The 15,351-nt window shown below is 37.1% G+C and overlaps 1 long non-coding RNA gene across 1 annotated transcript; it reads left to right on the top strand.

The window, feature by feature from the left end:
• The first annotated feature begins 7,084 nt into the window (after positions 1–7,084).
• Positions 7,085–14,928, top strand: LOC120760029 (uncharacterized). The gene is made up of 3 exons (XR_005703273.1): positions 7,085–7,130; positions 7,403–7,514; positions 14,659–14,928. It is a non-coding gene; the product is annotated as an uncharacterized LOC120760029 (long non-coding RNA).
• Positions 14,929–15,351: the final 423 nt, after the last annotated feature.

Raw genomic sequence — 15,351 nt, forward strand, 5'->3', positions numbered from 1 at the left:
GAAGACACTCTGAAAGAATAGCTATACCAGGTATGTGTTTCACTGAAGTACTTCTCATGCTTTCTGGGTTTCCTTAAAAAAAATATGATTTTAAGGGGTGAAAGTAGCTTGTTTCTGGTTTTTTTCACTCTCAGAAAGGTTAAATTGCGTAGTCTTTTGGAACAACTGAAGCTGGATGTTGGGGTTTAATATCATGCAGAACTCACTAAAGAAGATGTTTATTTGCATGTAGCCTTCTGAGAATCCTTTCATCAGTTTCATTGTGTTATAACTTACAAAAGACATTTCTTCATGGCATGTTGACTAATTCACAATTGAGACAGACTCCTTAAAATACAGTTTCCAGGATCATTAGATAATTTATGAAATGTGGTTTCCTTCATTGGAATCAGTGGGAAAAATCATGCTGTTCTACACAACTCAATTTATCCATTGGAACAGGCTTTTGTAACATAAAATAAATATGGTATAAAACAGCAGAGAAAGTCTGCATTACATATTCTGCACATAAATTGTACTCCTTTTCCTGAAAACTGATAATTATTAATAAAAGAGTGAATGAGGAAAAGAGATTTTTTTAAAAAAAAATAAGGAGAATAACTCAGTGACTTAATAGTGTAATGGCATTTAATGATCTGCCATCAATTCCTGTAGTAAACATAGATTTTTTTTACACCTTTGTTTTGCATGTATTGTGTTTGACTGTCAAAGAACATATATTTTTTAAAAGAACTGTTATTTTTGTCCTTTGAAAGCTTTTTACCTTTAGAAAGGAACAAAACACTCCATAAAACTTCATTTGTTTTGTGTGTTGTGCTATGTATTTTTTTGAAGTTCTTCCATGTGATAGAGATTAACCGAATATTCCATGAAAAAATGTTTTTCTTTTAGAAAGCTTGTCACTTTTTATTTTATTAATAATTTCCAGGGTCTTGGGCAACACCTTGTTGTACTGTTACACATGAACTTTGCAGTTCTCTGAAGACACCCAAATTTATTTTGACAAGGAATTATTCATCAAAAGTAGGCAAATGCTTAGTGATACATACATCTTTTTCATGCTTTGTCATCTTAAATTTATTTTGTTTCAGGGCCCAGGTGGAGCCTTGTATATAATTACCTTCATAAGCATCTTGCTGAATAATGCTGACTTTTTCAAGAGCTAACTATGCAGGTTTTCACTGAGTTACTCTTGCTTCTTTCTAAAACTATAAATCCTGCAGAGTAATAACTGAATGCTACATATTTTGTGTATACAGTGTATTGGGGAAGTATTATTCCTTGTAAGAGCCTGTCAACAAACTTTGTAGAAATAAAATTGTTTGCACAGATGTTTTGGACTAGGAAGCAGAAAGGGATAAGAGTGCACAGAGCCTAACTTGCTACATGGAAAATGCTAAATTTTTGTGGGAGACTTATCCATTGTCCTGATAGAGATAAGGCTGATCTGTAATCTCAGGTCCAGGCAAAAGCAAGGCTGAGAATGTGTTGCAGACACACAAACGTAAGTAGACGTTATGTACATGCATGTAGTGCTCTTCACCTGTACTTTAAAATATATTCTCTGTCCTTAGACAGTGACCCACTGAGACCACAAGGTGCTCCAGAGAGCTGTCTCCTGTTAGTTCATCTTGGGTTCCACCTCTGGGTATGGGGCTGATGGCTCTCCTGGGACAGCCCTGGGGCAGGCTGGACACCCTAGAGAGAATATCCATTGGGTTCCTGACTGTGCTTGTTCTTCTGCCCACATCCGGACTTGTGGAGATGGACTGCTGATGGACCTGGAGAAGCTGGGACAGGGCATTTATTATTCACGTTGCAGCATCTGCTGTTGTCTCTCTGTGCTTCTCTTTCTGTGTACAGGTGAACTTTTTATCACATGACATAACACCAAGAGGCTCAGGAAACGTATTTCTGCTACAGATCACCAATGCTTGTCTAGAACATACTTGACAAAAGGCTATTGATGACAGCAGCTATGCAGTCCACTGCCACATTATTTTATACTGTTACCATCCTGCTGATATGAGCCTGTCTATTGTTGAGCTAAAAGTTGGGCATTGGTGCCAGCAGTTTGTTAACTAACAGAATAAAGAGACCTGACCTTCAGCTCATCTACTGAAAAACCTACTTTTCCATAAGGGATATAATCCACAGGCTTTTTACATCAGTGGAAATAATCCTATTGACCTATTGCACAATTATTATGTCCTTGAAACTTGATTTTTCAACTACCCTCTTGCTGGTGCTTGACTGATTATTTAAATATGTTATCAATTTTTGTGGGGTTTTGTTTGTTTGTTTGTTTTTTAACCTGCAATAGCCTTGAGTGTGCTAACTTTTAGGTCTAAATTCTATAGAGAATCTGGTGGCATTCTCAATTAAGGCTGTGTAGGTGAGGGTTGCCTAGTTTTTTTGGTCAGCTTTCATTTATTATCTCATGTCAAACTACTCAATTCACCCTAGGATGCTCATGTTTCTTTTCCTTTTCTTGGCCTACTTGCTTTCTTTAGCTTGAAAAGTTCTTGGGAATTTCGGCTGTTATGAGTTTGTGGAGCAAGACAAAAATATTGCTGTTATCAACTACGAAGGACTAGTTTAATAAAAATAATAACTAGACAAATGTTACAATGCTACAATTGCCGTTATTTCTGAATATGGTTTATGTACACTCCTACTGCATTTTTGTAGTCTTAGTTGGCTTTTTCCCTGTATTGTTATATGTGCCTTTTAAATTTTTTTTTTTTTTATGCAAGGAAGGTGTGACAGAAAAGAGAGAGGTTCTGTGAATGCATATGTCTCCGTGTAATTTGATCACCCAGTAAACAAGCCCCTGATAGTAGTATAATTTCAGTTTCCCTCCCCTTTAAGCCAGAGCGTGCTAGCAACCATTGTCTTGCTATAAATATTAGGTGTGCTTAATGATTTAACCATGAGCCAAAACTCTGTATATAAACATTCCTGGTTGATATGAAAAAAAAGAGAGATGATAATGTAAGTGGCTGTGTATCTTCTATGCATGCACAGCATATAATTTTTCCATTGGTTAGTTGAGTTCATGCTCCTTTACTTCTAATTTAAGGCACATGAATGAAAATAAAGTGACAAAAATTTTCCTTAAAAAGATGTTTGGAGGCACCATGACACTACATAGATGAGATGCTTCTCCCTGAGTGCCCAACATAATCACCGCTCTGCTGCTGAAGTGGCCAGAGGTATCACTGCACCAGGCTAAATATTATTGTATAGTTCCATGGCTGAGTCAGTGTCTCTGCCAGGTTCATCCATTCCTGTGAATAAGATGGACAAATGTCTGAGTGAACCTCCAGGATAAGTTGATAATGTACAGAAAAAGGAAATTTGTGCTATAAATCTGGTTTAAGAGTCACAAAATAAGCAGTAGGAACATGACAATTTTAAGATGAGAAACTGTTGTAGCAGCAGATAAATACTTACAGTTAATCTTTTAATGGACAACATGACAGGAAAACTACATAAAGGTTTTGTAGGTGTACAGTCTGTGCTAACCAAATTCCACATCCTATGCTTTATAGCTATACCATGTGTAACACACCAGTGCTGTTCATCTAAAATGTGAGGAGTTAGTGGAGATTTATTTCCAGCCTGAAATTTAAATATTGTACCTTTTCAAGCCTTTTTTTAGTTTCCAAATATTCCAATTTGTTTATTTCAGTATTTATGTGCAACTATATAGTTCTATTTGTTGGTTCTGCTGACATTTCAGAAAACAGTATCTACTTTTCTTGGGGATTTTTTTAATTGTGTTTTTTTCTTATTGCTTTATACTGAAAGAGATTATTAATGCTTCATTAATCAACTGTTCAAAGTGTGATTGCTTCTGAATAGCTCTCAAAAGCTGGCTTTTTACCACTTACTTTCATTAGTGCTTAATTAACAGAGGAGATGAAAACTAAAATCTTCAGCCCACTCAAGAATGAGATATTGCTTTTCAGAAGAGGGATTCAGAAAAGGTCTGTGTTTTGCAAATGTGTTTCAAAAATGCTGTAAATTTAGACCAACATTTTCTGTACAGACTAGAAATATCCCTGCTTTGTGCCAAGAGGAAAATTGGCCATCACCTTAGACTGTAATGTATAGCTTTGCTGGATGCATAAGCAATGCCTCAGAAAAGTAGATTTGGAAGCAAGAATTACCCCATTAAAATATTCCCTCTGTGCCCAGTCTTCTCAGCTAATATAGTAGTGATCTATTTGGTGTGTCCTGGTCTGCCTAATGCAATGACAGAAAAGGATGAAAATACTTGTGGTGCAAAAGAAGCTTGGGAGTGGAACAGTTTCCTGAGCATCTTGTTTTGTTGGTGATGTTTGTTGGCAGTTAGCTCAAGAGAGCCAGGTTTGAGTGACAAATGTAGTAGCCTCAAATAACACACATCATATTATGATATTATGGTTCCCTTTACTTTCCTTCTCTTTTGTTGCCGCTCAGTATTTGACACATCACCTGATTACCTACAATAGATTTAAAAGAATTTAAGTCAAAAACAAGTACATAAAATGCATGTCCTATGAAGGAATTGGCTGTCACACTCTTAATAATTTGAAAGGATTAGGATTTGATCTCCTGCTCCAGGATTATTGATTATTTTAGAGCCTGATCCAAATTTGGTCAGTATCACTGATGTGATTATACAGCTAAGTCACTGGACATCTTGGCCTTAGTTGCATATAAAAGAGTAGATGGTCTCAATGTTCCATGGCAACAAAAAATGTTATGGATTGAAGTGACATTATATAACAGCCTAGTGTAATAAATAAAGTTATAAGTACTCTATTTTAAAATATAATATTATTTTACAAATATAATTTATTATAAATATTATAATTACATGATAGATAACATATAATAAATAATTATACATAATATTATAAGTAATAGTAATATAATATTATAAATACCAGACATTAGAATATGCATGTGTTTTTAGGACTGACTTTTATGTTATTGTTTCAGACATTCAGGCTAAAATATTCACTCAGGTTTCAAGCACTTTAACCTTTGCTTGTGGGTGCAAATTAAGGAGCATTCTTAAATGTGACCCTTTACCATATTTTATGAGAACGTATTTTGAATTTTTCTACTCCTCTGTAGGTGCGCATACAGATATTTCACTTTCCCCTTCCTATACCGTTCTAAAGTTTACTGTGGAAAGTTCTGTACCAGGATAATGTTAGTCAAGGATTTTTTTTTTTTTTTTTTTTTTTTTTCCTTGTTCAGATTGCCATTTTTTGATACATTCTTGCTTTAGATGTGCATTTACAAGGGAATATACATGAGAAACTCTTAAGGTATCAGACTATAATAAAATTTATTATAAACATACAATAGCCTAGATATGCAAATAACTCCATCACCTTTTTGAAGGAAGTTGAATATTGTGCTTTAACTTATCTAAAAATGTCAGAACTGGTTAAGGTCTTGGATCACTGAATCTGTATACGTTTATCTTCCTTGAAACCTGTGCTGATTAGCTGTGGAAACACATTTAAAGATGTAGCCTGAAATTTGGAATAACTGATTCTTCAAAGGTAGTCTGGCACATGCATTAGTTGCATTCATAGGTATGTGTGGCCTGTTCTGGTGTTTTGTTCCATGGGCATATTTGATATAAGAAACAAGAAATCCCCAGGCCAGGATAATTAATGAGAGGTAATGACAGATTAGGGTAATGGGCTGACAGGAATTCCATGAGGTTCATCAATGAGAAGTGTCAAGTCCCACACTTGTGGAAGAGCAGCCCTGGGCACCCAGTTTTGCAGATAAGGCCCTGGAGACCTTAGTGGACACTGGGTGGACATGAGCCAGCAATGTGTCCTGGCTGCAAAGGTGGCAGACGATATTCTGGGCTGCCGCTGGCAAAGCACTGGCAGCAGGTCAAGGAAGCTGATCCCTCTACTTTGTTCAGCACTGGTGAGTCCACACCTGGAGTTCTCGATTCAGTTTTGGATGTTTCAGTACAAGAGAGACATGGACATATTAGAGGTACAGGGAAGGTCCAGAAAGATGCTTGAGGAGATAGAGGATCTCACATGTGAGGAAAGGTTGAGAGAGTTGAGGCTGTTCAGCTTGGAGAACAAAAGGCTCAGGGGAATCTTGTCAGCAGATATAAAGGAGGATGATAAAGGAGGATACCTGAGAGGAGGATGCAAGGAAGAAAGAGCCACGTTATTTTCAGTGGTACCCAGAGGCAATGGACAAAAACCTGAAACCTGGAACATTCCATTCAAACCTCAGAAAATACTTTTTCACTAAGAGGATGATTGAGCACTGGCACAGGTTGCTCGGGGCTGTTACGACGTCTCTGTCCTTGGAGATAAATTCCAAAGCCATTTGGACGTGGTCTCAAGAAACTTGCTCTAGGAGACTGCTTGAGCCAGGAGTATGGAGCACATGACCCAGCTTCAACCCATCTGTGATTTCATAAAAATTCTTGTAGAAGCCATCTGCTGTTTCTTCTTGAGAGACTAGTTGCCTCTTTATAAATTCTTCAATCTGACTTATGGTGCTATGGGTCAGATGCTCTTTTTGACTTTCTGGTGTGATTTTTTTTTTCCCCCTCAATTTTTTATCTTTTAAAGCTGCATAGTTGCTGGAAATGATTGACATGCATGTGGCAACCATAAGTCATTGCAAAAGAAACAAATGTTTTTAAAGTCACTAGAGGTCAGGTGACAGAGCACCCTTAGACTAGTTCTTTCTCATTCTAAATTACTTGAGCATATATTTCTCTACTTAATTGATACTGGGAGGTTTTCTGGGAAATTTAATGAGTCAGGCTTTGCCAGTTCTCAGAAACAACCCTATGGCACAATATTTATATGATATCAAACCACTAGGAGTTACAGGAAAGGCTAATTAAAGCAGAGGTTTTTGCTAGTTTAAGGCTATATTACTCTTTCCTATTTCATCCATGTCTGAGTTTTTAACAATATGTATGGAGAAACATCAAAGCAGCTTATGTGTGTGTGCCTATAATCTGTATATTTAATATGTATTGTGAAGCAGAATTATCTGTGGATTTTTTTGTTTGTTTGTTTTTTACATGAAGGATGAAGTATGCATACCCTACAGGATCACAGGCAGTCAAGCAGGTACTGTTTGGCTTGTTTATCCTCGGTGCCAGAAATTGTTCCATATCAGCTAATCAAGGTTGGAGTATGGTTCATTATGTATTTTCATTTCAAACCAACACTTTAAAATGCAAAATAATTTTTACATAGTTCAGCAATATTAATGTTTTATTACAGAATGGGAGTATTTACTTTGCAAAAGATGTCAAGGAGCTAATATAATTTCCTGCTTTAAAGCGTGGCTTCAATCCTCACGATTTGTTGTTGTTGTTGTTGTTGTTTTTATTTTACAGGAAGGGAAGTTTTAGTGACCTAGACCTAGCAATAGGAAGACCAATCTCTACACTGTGGACAGAAGTAGAAATGGTGATGGATGGTCTGGCAAGATGCATTTGGCTTCTCAGGGTAAATATGCCTATAACTGCCAAATAATTCCTTTCTTCATGCTATTAATATGTCATTCAGTAAACCATGTATTTCCATCAAACATCCTCATTTTGCTGCAGACTAAAAGCTTAGCATTTGATGAAGAAAAGTCTACTTAAATATCTTCCTCATAATCAATGACAGAGTTGTAAACATAATATTAAAAAAAAGATGTCTATAATATATTTTTTATTTATGAGTAGCTTTTTAAAAGATGGAAACCAAAAAACTGTATTGCTACAAGGGATTGCTCAGGTGAGTAGTGGTGTATATATATGCCTATAAATCTGAAAAGCTGGTGAATTCTTCACTGACCAGAAAAATGAAGTTTCTGATAGAAAACCTTTTAAATCTTTGTATTAAGAATACAAAGATGAAGTAAAAAATAAGTTACAACTCACCTGGTAGTTATGGGATTTGTATCTTTTTCTATCAGAATACACGCTGATATGTTTTCTTAGAGGCATCGTAAGTAAGGCAAGCACTGCATGTAGTAGTTATCCTTTTATTGAAGGAAAGCCTGAATGACTAATGTAGGCTCACTTGAAAATGGAGTTGCTATTGATATAATTATCCTATTGGTTTTGACATTTAAAAAATGGTACAGCAAGTGTTTCTCAAATACTCATATTTGAAGTGACGATATATACTGCAGAAAATACAGAAAAATACCCCAGACTTTATTAATCACAAAGCCTCAGGTAGTAGTCTTGAACTGGTTTCCTTATCTAGCTTGGGTCTTTTCAGTGTCAGTGTTATATGTCATGGCTTTAGGTGAGTATTCATGAAATTGCTTAGCTTAATGGAGAAGAAACTCCAAAGATTATAGGTGGTGTTATGCCCCAGTTATTCCAAAGGTTGATGTCTTTCTGCTGACTTTGTCACAGCAGTAGTTTGTGACATTTACAGTAGATAGCTGCGTAGATCAGGCATCTGCTAAAAGGAACACTTGTATTTTTATCCTAACTCTGTGCCAGGGTGTTAAAGGAAAATGTACACCAAAAAATATTTATGTATGATTTTTTAGTGTTTTTTAGACTGGTATTTACATTAAGTCCTACAGCTTTTATCTCTGAATAAACCCCCCACGTTCTCTCCATTTGAAAATGTGGACTGAACATGGCTGGCAGCGGAGCTCCTATCCAGTGACGTGTTTGCTCCCCCACAGCAGGAGGGGCAAGCAGAAAAAACTTGTGGGTTGAGATAAAGGCAGTTTAATCAGTGAAAGGGAAAACCAAACAAACCAAGTTATGTGAAGGCTGTCACTCATCACGTCCCACTGGCAGACCAATGCCCAGCCCGTCTCTGAGCAATGTCTACATTGGGAAAACTGCCACCTGACAGTTTTATAGCTGAGCACAATGATATGTGGTAGGGAATGTGTCTCTGGTGAATTTGAGCCAGGTCTCTTGGCTGTGTCCCCTCACAACCTCTTGACAATGTTACACCTCCCATATCGCTTCCACTTCAGCCGTGGCTCTGGGAGCCATCGCTCTGGTGTGCCATGCAAAGGTGGGCAGCCCCTCTGCTCCAGGCCCTCGCTTCCCCAATGATGGCTGGCATCAGAGGGCCTCAAAGCTCAGCAAATTTCAAGCCAGCTACTGGGACCCCTGTATTTACAGGGCATGGAACAGAAGGTAGTGAGGTGGTTTATGACATCAGGAGGCCACTGTGGTGACACCTTCCAGATGCTGGAAGGATTGGTTCCCTTGTTTTTTTTGTGCAGCACTATGGCTGTGTACAGCCTGCACTGCACAAAGCCCACGCATCAGGGACTGCTGCACCATCAGATTGCTGCAGGTGTCAGGGGGACATAGCTACCTAAAAGGACTCTCGCTGCCCTTGGGTGAAACCATTCTGTGGTGACAGGCCTTTTTGCATAAGGAGAGAGCCCCCCTCCACAACCATCCTGGCTGCCAGATCACTTGCAGTCTGACTTTTCTAGGCCTGTACAATTACATGTATTTCCTTTCCCTCTTCCATGCCAGCCCCTGCCTCTATTCTCTCCTGCCATTTGTTTCCACAGCCCTTGATTTGCTCTTGTTCTACTCTAGTTTTAAGGACAAACCTTCTCACCACTCCTTCAGGTTTCTTGCCTAACCAGTTCAGCAAACAAACTTTCTGGGTGTGTTTGAAGAACTGCAAACAGCTTCTGAATTGGAACCAGTAAGCAGGTTTCCAGGATGAAGCTCCTGCTCTTCCACCAATTTGGGCACACAGAAGTTGGGGAAAGATGAGAGAAACAACACTGTTTTTTCTGTCAGTAGCTTCTTAAGGGAGAATAAGAACAAGGAATTAGAAAAGTGAGTAATGAGATCAGTTGAGAAATGTGTAGAGACACGAATTATTAAAAGTTTATCTTTGCTTAGTTAGGAGGTTCTTTCAGGATCAAGTTCAGTTCTTGACATAGTCAAGATATCCCTCCCTGTTTGACACTAGGTGTTTGGCAGCACTCTTTTTCAGGATTGTAGTAGTGTTTTTTTTTCTAGTTTAATAGATAACCTATACCATTTTCCCTCCTTTATTCATTCCTTGATGTTCAGTCTGATGACACATATATATGAAAAAAGATTGTAATAAAGCAAAAAGATAAACCAACCCTTAAAACTGAATAGTGTGTTATTTTGGTGCATATTCTGAGAGATCTGGGAGACTTATTCAACAAAAGGAGGTTGAATACAATGTCATAATGAATACCAAGGAAGACAAAAAGAAATACTACCTCAAATTCTTTTAAAATGTATAGTATACCTTATGCATATGCACATATAATTCATATCCTTGGCTTGCCTTTACTATACCTGTACTAATTTTAAATTTTAAGCAGATGAAGTGAGTTCTCAGTGGTTTAGTTTTACAATTTTCTGCACTGACAAGAAATATTTCCTGCTTTGTGTTCTCTTACTTATCTAAAGAAATACGTTTATCCTGGAATCTTTTGTTGGAACTTGTGGTGCCATGGATTTGGCCTCAGAAGGCAAATACTCAAATCTTTTCATCAAATGATTTCTGTAAATTCTTACTTCCTATTTCAGGTTAGTGTTTCCATCATTAAGGAAAACAAACCAACAAAAACTCTCACATGAAAACAAAGCTTTTCAATTTAAAAATATTCAATAAACAGGAAAGAGGCATAGTTTTTCAGAAATGTAAATATTCATATTACTGAACTTTTTAAACTTTTTCAGATCCAACTTCAACATGAAGTTCTAAATATGGACTAACATACACTTCTAAAAAATGCTTTCTTTATGTTAACCTTGACCTTCCAGTGGCTTTTTAAAGTCATAACCTTGTTCCAGATTTGTTGAATGGTGCTCAAGTCTATCACAAAATAAAGTACAGGACAGATAGAATGAAAAACCCATTTCATCCTGATTTATAATATTGGTCTTTCTTGCAAATTAATGAAGAAGTTAAAGGAAAATTCTCACTTCCTCTGTGTAGCTTGAAAAGTATTTTCTAACATAATGAGGCAAAATCTGTGTATTTTCACTTAAACTTGTCTCTTTTTGTCCAGTGAATTTAAGGAGGTTTACATAATTTAGATACTCCTTGTACTTTCCAGTATCTTCATTTTGCTGTGATGCTTTTTCTATTAGATCCTTTAAAGCCTCCTACCTAGGAGTTATAAAACTATATTAAAACCCCCAAACTATATAAAATATTTATTCAATGCAGTCATATCCATTTTTCTAAAGTTCTTTTATTATTATTTTTCCTTCCTCCTCTTTTAAAAGTAGTCACTGAAATGTCTGTCTTCTCTTCCTGGAAGAACCAGCTTTTTTTTGGTATATTGTAGTAAGAGAGAACAAAACTTGTGGCAAAATTTTGACAGAAAACTACTGGATTTTCTATTAGGATGGCTCTCCACTGGGTTTTTAAAGTGAGATATGTAGACAGCTCTTTGATAAAGGGCCAATTTCTATTGTTCCTGAAAATTTGTTTTCCAAAATGCATGCCCTTGAGTGGGTTTTTTTCCTAAGTTTCTGTATGAATTACTGTTTTGAAGTCTTTGGATTTGAAGACTTCAAATTCAAATAGCTTTAATCACAACATGTGGACTAGAGAAGACTTTCTTCTGGTCATGATAGCATCACGAAGAGAAATTTTTGCATTGAGTTTTAGCAGCAAGTCCTTGGTGGGGGATAACTAGACCAAAGAAATACAATCAACAGAATCTCAGAGCAAAGAGCAAAAGCAGTTCCCTTAATGCTGCAGTCATTACATATGTAGCAGTTAAAGCTCTGGCAACAACAAAAAACATTATTTGACTTAATTTGAGCGTTGTTTGCCTATGGTTTTTTTTTTTTTTTTTTCAGAAGCAGGATTTTGTTCCCATAAATAGTAGTTTGAAGCCTTTTTTTTGAGGAAGGGCTGCAATATTCAGTTTACCTGGATAAGCTCATGTTATTTCCCATGTTGCTGTTGTCTGGTAGTAACAAAGTCTTTGGCGTTTTCAATAAAGATGGCAATGCAAAATCAGTGGGCAGAATTGCTGTCTGTTAGAACTGTTTATTAAGTTGTGGAGACTTTTTTGCCTTTCTTTGCTAGTTATGTATCTCTGCTCTTGGGTTTATTTTTTGTTTTGGCATCAAAAAGGGTAAGCAAATGGTTTTTTCTTTGATTGAAACTGCCAAAAAAACCCCTGACGGCTGTACACTGAAACACCTGTATTACTGCCACCTGTTTCACTATTCCAGCAACGCCAGAACATATGGTCTCATTCAACTTCAGAGTTGCGGTTCTTTAGTATTTTTCAAGGCTATGCCTTAACTTCTGCAGCTGAGGCTTATCAACAGGAATAGCTTCCTTATCCATGCCATCTTTCCATCTGATTGCTGGCAGGTTTGGGTCTTTGTTTTATAATTTTGTGAGTTCAAATTTTGTTATGTGTGAACATGCAAAGTGAAGTGTGCCAGTTACAGCCTGTCAGCCAAGCAGTGGAAGTCTCTCAAGTCAAGGAGGCTTTGGATTGCTTGTTTTTGACAATGTAACAGGATCTCTGTGTTTTTAAAAAGAAAATTCACTAAAGCTTTCTGAATCCTAACTGTGACATGTGTTCTATGTCCATATCCGTTTGTAAATTAGAGAATCAATATTTAACTGGAAGGTATGAAAACCCTAACATATCTGTCTTTTGTTGGAATTGCTCTGCTTTTCTGGAGATACAAGAATGTTTAATAGGTTGTGTACTGGAACACTGCATCCACTCACACTGCATTTTGTACACTTTGCCCCTCATCATGTAATGATCTCAGTGGATAATCCTAAACATGATCTCTTTCCTGTTCATTTTATTCTCCCTGCAGAATGCTTTGCTTCAGTGTGAGATCTCCTGCGACTGCGACTCATTTCCATCAGATTACATCCTGTCACTTAAGTAAAAAGTGATTTCTTTTTAGTGAGACTTTAATAACATGATCCGGTTCCAAGCAGAACTTATTTTAAGAAAATATTTTTAGCTGTGTTTTCCATGAGACTCACAAGCATATCCTCATTCACTTTCTTGTAAAACAGTTATAGCATTGTCTTAGCAGGCAATTAGGAGTAACTTGTATTTTGTTGCATGTTTTTCCACTAGGGGAGTGTTGGTGGATCAAAATTATTATATTCCTGTTGGTAAGAAATCTGACGCATGGGTAGTTTCATCCTATATTTCCTTTCTTCCATAAAGCTTAATTTCAAGCAGATGTTCTATGCCTTCAGAGTGGTTCTGTATAATTTTAGGCACATGGTAGATGTTATGTGTGGCTTTTTGGTTATGATCAACGCAGGTGTTGCAGGATGTGTTGCTCTCAATTTCTGTAGGCAGTATTTTACTGTTGGTGGTATTTAGCTTGTCCACACAGAGTGAACCAGCAGGCTTTGCAGGGTAAGAATAGAGCTATTAGCACTGCCGTTGCTGTTTCTGGCAGTTTTGTTAATCCAAACTCTGGTTTCCATTGACTTTTTCTACAAATTCCTGAGAATAAAAGTTTTCAGCTTTCTTACAGTACACTCTTTCTCTTCCCCCAATGTAGTGTGTTTTGGGCTTGGTTTTGTCTGAATCAAAATGGATGCAAACATCTTGGAGAAAAAAAGGGAAACTATTGTCAAGATCTATGGTTAGGTTCAGGAGGTAAACCAAAATGCAAATTTCCTTTTTTGCTCTTAGTCATATATGTTTCCAAAATAGTAAGAAAAATATACTTGTTTCTTCCTTTCCTTTCCACAACCTATAATTTGAGATTTATATGCTTCTTTACTAACACCAGGAGATTTTCATCACAAAAGTGGTAGCTTTATTAGGACGAATACTGTAAAGCGGGAATTGACTTCCACAGAAGGCCACAGGGCTCTGAATTGATACTTTTGGTGAAAATGTAAGAACTGTGTCCTGAGGCTTATATTGTTCTCGTGCTTGCACTGGAAGTGTTCATTTGGTTTCTATTGAATACAGGATGAGTGACTGGATAAAGTTTTTTCCTTCCTGAATGACTCTGACTTCTGAAAATATTGTGGGAAGTACAACCTGCTGACATATCCTTGGAAAAGTTGAAGTATTTTAGCTAGAAAATATATTAAAAAAAATCATTTTGACTTTTCAGGATGAAGTTCTGTTTCTGTTTTGAAAATGTTGCTGTAAAATGTGCCAATATTATCAAATTTCCTCTTTTGTTAAGGCTAAGCGACTTTGCCCAATTTGACTTGCATATGTTATCAGTTTTTCTCTGAGACAGGATATCGGATAAATTTCCTACTCTCTGATGTATTCTTTGAGCTCTAAAGAAGCAGTCTGTTATGTTTTTCTATTTTTTAATATAAATTATATGACATATATAATTTAATTTGGTCTCCTTTCTTTTAACAATTAAGGACTACTGGCAGTTGTAACCTATATTTATGCATACATAATATATGGACACAGTCTGCTGTTTTGAACTTGCTTTGAACTGATCATTTACATGTTTAAAAGGTTTTCCTCCAATTAATTAAACTTAATGTTTTTTCTTCTTCAAAACAAAACCAACTTGCTTTACCTATTTGTGTTTTATGCTTCCCTTTTAACATGAAAAATTAAATCTGCTAAATAGAGCAAAGTATGATAAATATGATAATACCTCTTCTGTTTTAATTGCAGGAAGAACAGGGGTGGCCTCCAAAGACCGATGAAACCAAGGAAAGAGGGAATTTTTTCTAGTAGAAAATGCATCTCTCTGATCAAAGAAGGAATAATGCTTATATAACACTTATTCAGGTAGACTCCTTCGGTGTCTTTACAGACAGGTGTCAAGTGTTAAATGAAGAAGGAACAATTAAAATTTCTTCTGGATGTTGCATCAAGTCTAGCAGCGATCATTCTACCATAGATCTCTCAGCCAATCCTCACAGGAGGTGTTCCATCCTGTGGTGTCTCTCTGTCTTGGAGCCCAGACTCTATTTTTGCCTCAGCTGCCTTGAGAGACAAACCACAGTTGGAAAGAGTTTTTTTCTCAGGGCCCTAAAGATCCCAGAGCAGCTGTGAACCTTTTCCTTTAGCGAGATCAGGTCTCCCTTGATGGCAAAAAGAAGGGTCTGCACTTGATTCAGGAAAAATCAGGGCTTTATTCAGTCTTTCTTCTGTGGTCCTGCTCCTGCAGGGTCAGGAGCCCCTGTCCCCAAGCCAAGAGGCTCATCCATACGGTTTCCTGGCTTTTATCCAGGGGGAAGGGGCTGTCAGGGATAAGGCAGGAGTGGAACAGAGTTGGATTACATTCCAGTGTGGGAGAATTGGTGGGGAAAAGGAGCAGGGACAAATTTCAGGATGATACATTTTCCAGGGGAACATGGGGTA

Source organism: Hirundo rustica, chromosome 1, assembly GCF_015227805.2.
Source record: "Hirundo rustica isolate bHirRus1 chromosome 1, bHirRus1.pri.v3, whole genome shotgun sequence".
In the NCBI taxonomy this organism is placed as follows: Eukaryota; Metazoa; Chordata; class Aves; order Passeriformes; family Hirundinidae; genus Hirundo; species Hirundo rustica.